The following is an 11,065-nucleotide window of genomic DNA, read 5'->3' on the forward strand; positions in this document are numbered from 1 at the left end:
GGTAAATTTATGTTGGAAAATTTTAACTCAGTCTCATAATTGGTGAGTGTAGATGGTGAATACGAAATATTGAAATATTTCTTATTAAATTACTGCATTTAGTTCATGGGAAAGAAGGCTTGGGAATGAGAAATCAATTGTTTTCCTATGTTTGGTAAGTACATACATGGTAAATGTTTGTCTAACACATGAGAAAATATGGGGGAAATGTAACCTTCCTCCCCATTTGGTTTCATTTTCCCTTCCCATGGGAAACTTTGGGAAAATGTTCTAGCATTAAATTTAAATGCACATTTTTCATGACCATTTTGTCCCCATTAATAATTTAGAATTACAATATAGCTATAAATGCATTCTTTTTTATTTGATTTCATATGGCTATAATTGAAAAATTAAATCAACTTTACTTTCCTAGCATTACCAAATATGGGAAATGAATCTTCCATTTCTCATCCCTTAGAAAAAAATCATGGGAAATTATTTATCATCAAATCCTTCCCACAATCCAAACAAGTTTGTGTTGTGATTTAGAAACTGCTCATTTGCAATCACCCAACTTTTTATTTAATGGTACTTTTATTTCTAACAGCGGAAGAAATTTCAATTTATATTTCCCTCTACATAGTTTTAAAATATATATATTACTTCAAAATGGTGTGAACCAAATGCGTCCTTATGAACAAGGAATGGAAAAGCGTAGCCATAGCTGTCAAAATGGGTTTGACAATCAGCATGTGTGCGTGCAATTCATGTATTTTTCTTGATTGAGATTTTTGCTCTCCTTGTGCTCGATTAAAGTCCTGAAAGGAAAATTTCCATCGTGGTCCAAAACAATATAAAGCTCCCTGTTATTGACTTTCAAATATCAATCTCAGTCAGTGTTGGTGCTTGAATGCACATTCTACTAAGCCAATTTTTCCACATGCAATGCAATGAAAGTGATCATTTATGTATTTAGAGTGCGGACATAGCATTTAGCTAGGCCTTCATTGTTTTTAACATAGTCCTCTCTCGTTCTTTACGAATTAACAACTATGTTAACAAACAATCAGCTAAACTGGTTTTGCATAATAATGCAATAAAAAAGCAAGCACTAGGTCTTATTATGGTGGCCTTTTGCTCACTTAACCCAATCCAAATTACGTAACACTCATAAAAAATTCTGAAGCGTCTCCACTCATAAATTTCTGTCGTGAGTGGGGTGGGGTGTGTCATGGGTGACTGATGATAAGTTTAGTGTTTTTTATTTGTTATTTTTTATTTGAAACTAACGGTGTTAATTTGGAGTTAATTTTGGGAGTTTCACTAAAATACCCAAAATGGGGGCTGAAATTATAAAAATACCCAACACCCAAAACACTTTATAAACATACCCAAAACTCATCATTACACACACTCAAAACTCATTTATAAACATACCCAAAACTCATCATTACACACATACCCAAAACCCATTTTGGGTATGTTTCTATGTTTAAATAATGCTTGGGTATTTTTATAAATACATGTCTAGGATTGGGTATTTTTATAAATATCTATTAATTAAATAGGTATGTGTCAAAAGTTAAAAATTGATATGTCATATCTTAGTTGTTAGATTATTAGAATGGTTAAGATCTTACAAAATGCAAATAAATGCATGATAGCTAAAATATAGAGCCTCGAGATCCGTTTAACCTATGAGGCTATAAGTTTTTTTTCCCTCTAATAAGTTAAATATTTTTAGCAAGCCTTTCAAGAAAAGGATAATGCAATTTTTCCTTTTATTTTGAAGTTTATTGGGATTATCTTCATTATTTGTCAATAAAGTAAAACTTGAGTGAAGCATCATGCCAAGTTTGAACAAGTCTTTGCCAGCATTTAGATACTCTAAAGTCTACACGTTGAAGGATATTTAGATATTTTTTGTTGGCTTGTAAATGTTCAAAGAAAGTGGCCAAAACTCCAGTTGGTCAAAATTAACAAAAAACAGTATTCTCATCAACTCAGAGAGAATAAACGATACTCTGCAACCATTACTGTGATCAGACTCCAGTGCCAACACTAGTCAACTGCCGCTTTCTTTCTTTTCTTTTTTTTCATTTTTGGAGTCGGAGCTGCCTCTTGTTTTTCCTCAACATTGACTTCCATATCTCTGTATATATATACAGTCCTCTTCTATTGAGAGATTCCTCAAAATTATTTGAGGGACACCCTTTAGGATCTCCTCCTAATTTTTTTTCAACAATCGAAATCATCTATTTCTTAAGTCTACATTCATAGATCATCTTAGCAAAAAATTAGACAAATTGGAAACCATTTCGACATCTAATTGTGTCTTACAAAATCAATGAACACGGTGCTTCAATAAATTACTAAAACTTCAATAATTCAATTGAGTGGTCAAATGATATTGGATTCAAGTGATTTTTTGTAGAGATGATCTTTGAATGAATATTTACAAAATAGATTGTTTGGATTAGTGAAATACAATACGAAGTGGGCCCTATAAGGATGTCCCTCAAATAAGTTTATTTATGGAATCCATCAACTGAAGCTCGATATATATATATATATATATATATATATATATTCAGAATTATAAATTAGGAATTTATACCTTCATTCTTGGTTGAAATAACATATGTTTGTTCTCAAATTTATTCTTTTTATTTTAATGATATATATATTAGAATACTATTTTTTTTAAGCGATATTGGGGGAATCAAACCTAAAACATCGAGTGCAGGCTAAATACTATTAACCACTTGAGTTGTAAGCTCCTTACCTATAGAATATATTAAAATACTATTGTGTCAACAGATACACCGCCCGCATTAACATATTATTAAGGAGAGGTTCTACAAAATAGATAACAAAAATAGACTGCCAACAAAGTTAAACAACCGGTTGAAAAATTCTTCTTCTTTTACTTTTGAAACCAAATGTCAATCGAATATACATATGACCTATGACACATTTGAACATTTCTCTTTGCACTTGGTTGCACATTTAACATATATGTACAAGTTACAACATGCTTTTGAATTTTTATTTTCTTTGATTTGGACATAGTAAATCCTAGTCATTCTAGTCAAATTTCTCCAGCAATATCTGGCTATGTCACTCTAACCCAATTGACGTGCATGCATATATGCCATTTTTTATTGGAATTAAAAATATCGAACACAAACTTATTTTTATATATATTTTTAAATAAATCAAACAGAAACTAATACAAGAAATATCAATTGTTGACACCGTAACTGACCAAGCAACTAGAAGACTAGAAGGAACTCTAAGCAAAGTAAGAGGAGTCCCACATCGGAAAACAACAAGAAGTGAAGGCTCCCTCTCACCTATAAAAGCATACCACTCTCCACTTAAGGGGGGATACGAAACTGAGCTGGGCTCCCTCTTCAGGACTCTCCTGTTAGTCTGGCCTTCGAGTCCTGGGTCTCCAGACCCGGGGACTTGACCTCTGGGCTCCAGACTCCTAACTTTGTACCTTAGGCCCTAGGCCTTCTTCCATTTATCTTTGGGTCTAATCCCCTTGTACAAATGTAAACAATATCATAATGAGAACATATTCTCTGTGGACGTAGCCCATTCATTAAGGGTGAACCACATATATCTTGTCTTTTGTGTATTTATAAATTGGCCAAATCCTCACATACACGCAGAAGGTCCAAACCTTCACCCATCATCCATCACACCTCATCACTAAGTTGGACTCAATCTTGGCCCAACCATTTTGAGCATCAACAGTTTGGCGCCGTCTGTGGGAATCGACACAAAAGGCTTCTGTCATTCTCCCTTCCTTCAGTGCCCTTCGGCACCCCTCCAATCATCATCCTTAACCATTCAACATTATCTGTGTCGAAGTAATCAGGAGTCAAACTCAGACATCACATCAACATGCCGAAGTTTTAGGGCCAAGCTCCAGCCTGTTGACTCTCGAAGCCCAGCTCCACAAACCTGGCAAAGGTCAAGCCAAGACCCACCCAGAAGGCTCATGCCACAAGGCACGACACTTAACTAGCCTAGGCCCAACCATGGCTCCCCTGTCGAAACTAAGCCCAGACCCCCTTTGGCTCCATTCGGCACACCTTTTCTTGCGACATGCAAGCTTGGCACCTTCGGCACCCCATGCCCTCCGACATTTTATATTGCGACAAGCAAGTCTTATGCCTTCGGCACCCCCGTGCCTAGCCACTTCCTCTTGCGACGTGCAAGCTTGGCACCTTCGGCACCCCATGCCCTCCGGCATTTTATATTGCGACAAGCAAGTCTTATGCCTTCGGCACCCCCGTGCCTAGCCACTTCCTCTTGCGACGTGCAAGCTTGGCACCTTCGGCACCCCATGCCCTCCGACATTTTATATTGCGACATGCAAGTCTTGTGCCTTCGGCATCCTCGTGCCTAGCCCTTCCCCTTGCCACATGCAAGCTTGTTTCGCCTTCGGCACCCCCGTGCCTAGGCCCACCTTTGGCACCTCCATGCTTTGCAACATGCAAGCTTCGGCACCCCTTTGCCTAAGCCCACCTTCGGCACCCCCGTGCCTAAGCCCACCTTTGGCACCCCCGTGCCTAAGCTCACATTTGGTACCCCAGTGCCTAAGCTCCCCTTCGGCACCCCGTGCCTAAGCTCACCTCCGGCACCCCGTGCCTAAGCCCACCTTCGGCACCCTAGTGCCCAAGCTCACCTTCGGTACCCCAGTGCCTGAGCTCACCTTCGGCGCCCCCGTGCCTAAGCCTACCTTTGGCACCTCCATGCCTTGCCACATGCAAGCTTGTTTCGCCTTCGGCATCTTCTTACCTAAGCCCACCTTCGGCACCCCGTGCCCTTCGGCATTTTATATTGCGACAAGCAAGTCTTATGCCTTTGGCACCCCCGTGCCTAGCCACTTCCTCTTGCGACATGCAAGCTTGGCACCTTCGGCACCCCATGCCCTCCGGCATTATTGCGACATGCAAGTCTTACACCTTCGGCATCCTCATGCCCAGCCACTTCCTCTTGCGACATGCAAGCTTGGCACCTTCGGCACCCCGTGCCATTCGGCATTTTATATTGCGACAAGCAAGTCTCATGCCTTCGGCACCCTCGTGCCTAGCCACTTCCTCTTGCGACATGCAAGCTTGGCACCTTCGGCACCCCGTGCCCTTCAGCATTTTATATTGCGACATGCAAGTCTTGTGCCTTCGGCATCCTCGTGCCTAGCTCTTCCCCTTGCCACATGCAAGCTTGTTTCGCCTTCGGCACCCCCGTGCCTAGGCCCACCTTTGGCACCTCCATGCTTTGCAACATCCAAGCTTTGGCATCCCTTTGCCTAAGCTCACCTTCGGCACCCCTTTGCCTAAGCCCACCTTTGGCACCCCTGTGCCTAAGCTCACCCTCGGCGCCCCCATGCCTAAGCTCACCTTCGGCACCCCCGTGCCTAGGCACAATGCCTTGTGACATGCGAGCTTGTGCGTTTGGCAAACCACTCTGCCTTCGGCACCCTTGTGCCTTTAGCATCCCCTTTGCCTTTGGCACCCCCGTGCCTAAACCCATCTCTTGCAACATGCCTTCAGCACCCCCCATGCCTAAGCCCACATTCGGCACCCCGAGCCTAGGAACATTACCTTGCAACATGCAAAGCTTTGTATCGCCTTCGCCATCCCAACTCCAAAATTATGTCAGTATCCAAGGGACCTAGCCCCCTTCCGAAGGCTCAGCTCCAAAACAAACTCCTAAGGCCAAGCTGAGTACTTAGGCCTAGCCCTTGCCTAGCCCTATCTTGAGCAAAACAGGCTCAATAAAAGCCATAGATGGCCCTTACCGATCGGCACCTTGGTCCCTCGCCTAGCCCAACACTCAGGCCTAGCCAAATCTGCAGCTTGGCTCCTTGCGAAGCCTAGCCTCCTTCCAAATTCCAAAACTCCCAGCTTCTAGATCTCCCAGCCCCTAGACACTCATGCCAGCCCAAACTATAACTAGACTCCTTGCCGAAGCCCTTGCGGCCCAGCCCTTGCTAAATGCCCAGGCTAAACCCACATGACCTGGCCCTTCCTAAAATGCCCAGCTCTCTTGTCGAAACATTAAAAGGCCAGCTCTTGATGTTGGCTCCAATTCCATGCCGAAGCCTCAAAAGCCAAGCCCGTGTGGGACTCTATTTTTCTCTCCACGCTCCCTACCGTTCGGCAAGGAAGCTAAACCCTCAAGCTTTGCTCCCTTACCGAAGCAAATGGCTGACCCAGCCATAAAAAAAAAAAAAAATAATAAATAAATAAATAAATTTGCACCTGCCGAACGGTAGGCAACATGCAGAAGGAATTTGGGAAGTGAGGGAGCACTTGGCTGACCTAGCCACCAAAAAAAAAAAAAAAAAAAAAAAAAAATTTGCACCTGCCGAACGGTAGGCAACATGCAGAAGGAATTTGGGAAGTGAAAATGCCCACTTGGCTAGCTACTTGGCTGACCTAGCCACACAAAAAAAAAATAATAAATAAAAAAATATAAAAATTTTGCACCTGCCGAACGGTAGGCATTGTGCAGAAGGAATTTGGGAAGTGAAAGTGCCCAATTGGCTAGCCACTTGGCTGACCTAGCCACAAAAAAAAAAAAAAAAAAAAAAAAAAAAAAAAATTTGCACCTGCCGAACGGTAGGCATTGTGCAGAAGGAATTTGGGAAGTGAAAGTGCCCAATTGGCTAGCTACTTGGCTGACCTAGCCACAAAAAAAAAATAATAATAAAATTGAACCTGCCGAACGGTAGGTGACAGGCAGAAGGAAATTTGGGGGAGTTGCCAATTTTTGGCTGACCTAGCTCAAAAAAAAAAATAAAAAAAATAAAAAAAAATGCCGAACGGCAGGAAGCATGCAGAAGGTAAAATGGGGACTTGCCAATTTTTTTGCTGACCTAGCTCAAAAAAAAAAAACCTTCTCTCCCTCCAAACCACTTTGGTTTTTTGTTGCAACTTCTCTCCCTCCAAAGTTCTTCTTACCCGGGGACTTGGGGGACTGGGGATAGTGCACTATACGACTTGGAAGACAAACTACGGTGTTGCTCGGCCAGTGCACTTAAGATTACAAATCCCCAAGCAAGAAGTTCTTCTTACTCGCGAACTTGGGGGACTACTGTTGACACCGTAACTGACCAAGCAACTAGAAGACTAGAAGGAACTCTAAGCAAAGCAAGAGGAGTCCCACATCGGAAAACAACAAGAAGTGAAGGCTCCCTCTCACCTATAAAAGCATACCACTCTCCACTTAAGGGGGGATACGAAACTGAGCTGGGCTCCCTCCTTCAGGACTCTCCTGTTAGTCTGGCCTTCGAGTCCTGGGTCTCCAGACCCGGGGACTTGACCTCTGGGCTCCAGACTCCTAACTTTGTACCTTAGGCCCTAGGCCTTCTTCCATTTATCTTTGGGTCTAATCCCCTTGTACAAATGTAAACAATATCATAATGAGAACATATTCTCTGTGGACGTAGCCCATTCATTAAGGGTGAACCACATATATCTTGTCTTTTGTGTATTTATAAATTGGCCAAATCCTCACATACACGCAGAAGGTCCAAACCTTCACCCATCATCCATCACACCTCATCACTAAGTTGGACTCAATCTTGGCCCAACCATTTTGAGCATCAACATCAATGACGTGGTGCACCGAAAAAAATTATATCGATCGTATGGTGGACGCCTTGACGTCAGTTTGTTTGACTTATAAACATTTGATACGTGCATATAATATTCGAAATTTTAGAAGCCCCCCAGCATTTTGGTTGTTTTTGCTTCAACTGAAGGGCATTTCGGTCTACGTAACTATACCAACGTCCAAAGATGAATTGTTACCCAACTCTCTTTTATTTTTTCTTTCTTCATTTTACAATCAGAAATCTGCTCTTCAAACTGGAAAACAAAAAGACAAGAAAAACATAAGAGACAAATAATTGAAAGCTGTGAAACGGAGATATCAATATTTTGCTATTTTTGATCGATCACGATATGTCACAAGTGATCACTTTTTCCTGTGGCAATATGTGATTTGTTGGAATAACAAAATAGTGCTATCCATGTTATACAAGTTTTTCTGCTTTTAAAAGCAGCACAATCGGTTGGGAGTGGGTTCTAAATGAATGGCCATGAAAATTAGTTGTAGAGAAACTGATGTCGCAACCAACCATGTGACGCTGCGTTTCACAGTGATTGTACAACTAAACAAGTATGAAGAAGAAGATGAAGATTGGTCCATTTTGACTCAAATCAAGTGTCCTTGCTTCATACTCTTCATTTTTTTTTTCTAAGTTTGAATTATTCCCAGTTGGTGTTCTTCACTCAGTTGGCTTAATTACTGTTTTAGGTCAACCTCAGTTGGCTTGAGGAAAATCATTACGCCCATTCCTCTACGCTAAGCCACAATTGCACTGCATGAATAATATAAACCAAATGGTTCACACTATAATATTTATATTGCAGCCCCTCATCATTGACTAGAGCATATATATGGAGTTTTGGACTGAAGTTGACTACATCGTGTAGAGCATTTGATCAATAATAGATTTATAAAAAGAATTTAAAACCCTTTAAATCCATATTGCAATGCTATTTTAATTATAAGCCACCCAATCAATGATACTAAGTTGTTTATTTCAGCATAGTTGGTGTCGACTTGGATTTGTTTTTTGCCTTTTTCCTTTTCTTTGCCTCTGGGTTCAGATATCGGGATATCATTTTTAATTAACCTAACTCAAGAGTTTTTCAGGTATTGAATTACATATTGTAAGGTGAACTCACATATTTTTCGTTTTCGTATGTGTTAATAAATACATGGAAAGTCACGAAACATAATAACTTTAACATCCATGTGTTAGTTGTTGGAATTTTTGTGAGTATTTCAAAATACAAAATTATTTTATTACTTATTTTATGTTGAATTTATTTTTCCAGATTTTTGTGTGGTTTGATTACTTCTTTAAAACTGAAATCATTTTGTATATTTATAAAATTTACAGTTATGACCCGATACTTTTATATTAATTTTGAGACCCGTTAGCTTTGATTTGATCATCACTTAAATGGTCAAAATATTGTAGTTTAACACGTTTTGTTTTCAAAAACCATTTGTGTCAGTTTGGGGGGGTGTATTCAATTAAGATTTTAAAAGATTGTAATTACATGATTTTAATGTAATGGATTTCAACCGGATTTGTAATTATATGATTTTGCTTATGATTTTAATAGATTGCAATTACATGATTTTACTTATGATTTTATTCACTTATGATTTTACTTATGATTTTAATAGATTACAATTACAGGATTTTATTTCTATGGGAGTATTTTTGCTCACCACATTAACCAATAAAATCTCATAAACCTTTCTGCCCATTTTGCAACATAATATTTATAATATTATAAAAATGTTATTAATTGACAAAAACAATACACCCATTGAAGACAAAATTTGTTAAACCGAAACCAAAACTGAATTCATAGAAAATATTTCAAAATAACTCAATAAGTGACAATAAAATGTTCTAATGACATTGAAGTAATTTTATATAGCAATTAGAATATTAAAGTTGTAGATATAACATGATGTTGTAAGGCTAACGGCTGAAAGAAACTAGAACCAAAATAAATCAGTTTTTTGATTCCATACTTAATATGATATTTATGCCAGTTTTGATCCGTAAAGAATTTAACGGTCCATGCCATTACACATAATTTGAACGTAGTAGCGCTTTGTTCAATAGATAAAGACCTTCGTTTTACTTGGATATTCCCATTTGAATAACCAACGGAAGAGCTTTTACAAAATTGGTTTGCAACTTTCATCATCTAAAGTTGGTGGTTGTTTACTAAACACTGAGGGAGAGAGGAGAGTGTGAAGGAGAAAGAGGGGTCAGGGGAGGAAGGAGGAAAGAAAGAAAAAATTAGAAGAAAAAAAAAAGGAAGAGGGAAAGGAGGAAAAAGGGGGACTATGCTGTGATGTGGACCCTTTATCGTCTCTCTTATGAATTTTTTTTTTATATACAGTAAAAGGCATGAAAAAATAATGGGGAAGAAAAAGCATGAGAGCATATATGAGAATCATGCATAGGAGGGTGTGATTTGTTATGTGATTTGGTATATATATCACACACTCAAAAGTCTCACACAATACACCATTTAATGAAATACATTAAAATCAGTAAGTTTTTGAATACCACAGTACTTTTTCTTATCTATTAAAAGTCTTAATTGAATACCACCGGACTTGTATTGATTATTTAAAAATCCTAATTGAATACCACCAGACTTTTATTGTTTACTTAAAAATCCTAATTGAATACTGCTGTACTTTTAAGCTTCAAAATAATCCATTAAAATCTTAATTGAATACACCCTCCTTGGTATATTTACTTTTGGGAATTAATTGGTTGATTAAGTTGGGCAATTATTGCCTTACTTTACCGTTGAATTTTTAGGGCATTTATTTTGCCTAAAATGATTTTAAGATCCAACCTCTAACGGGAGGGAGCCAACTCCAATAAATACCCTTTGGTCATGTTTGGTACGCCTCATTGAATTAAATAGCACTTGAAATCCATTTTTAGTAAGAGATGAGACTAACTTAAATGAGACTATATAGTCCAATAGTGAAAAAAAAATGGCTCGCTTGCTCGTTTAATATAATGAGCCTAAAAAGTGGTTCACTAAATAGCACGCTCGCAAATTAGAACACCCAAGTTCGACACCTCTCTCTTTAAAAAAAATATCATAATTTTATTTGTTTTTTTTATTATTGTTTTAAATCTTGGAATGGTTTTTTTTTTTTTGGCAACATTTTTTTTAAAGGTCAAAATTTGTAATTAAATTTAAATATTACAAGAATGATTTTGATATGCATTTGATCACATTTGGAAAATCAAACTATAATAATTTACAATGTTTGATGTTCTTTTGATATTGAAAAAAGTTTAATAATTCATGATGTGCTGCTTTCTTTATCACAAGCAATTTTTACCTTGTCAAATTATATTTTTAAGTTTGAAGTCAAAAGTCAAATATACAAAAATTATATATATTCTTTTTTTAATTACTGTTTTTACAGTACT

The sequence above is a fragment of the Prunus avium genome, chromosome 1 (genome assembly GCF_965620075.1).
Source record: "Prunus avium chromosome 1, drPruAviu1.hap1.1, whole genome shotgun sequence".
Lineage (NCBI taxonomy): Eukaryota > Viridiplantae > Streptophyta > Magnoliopsida > Rosales > Rosaceae > Prunus > Prunus avium.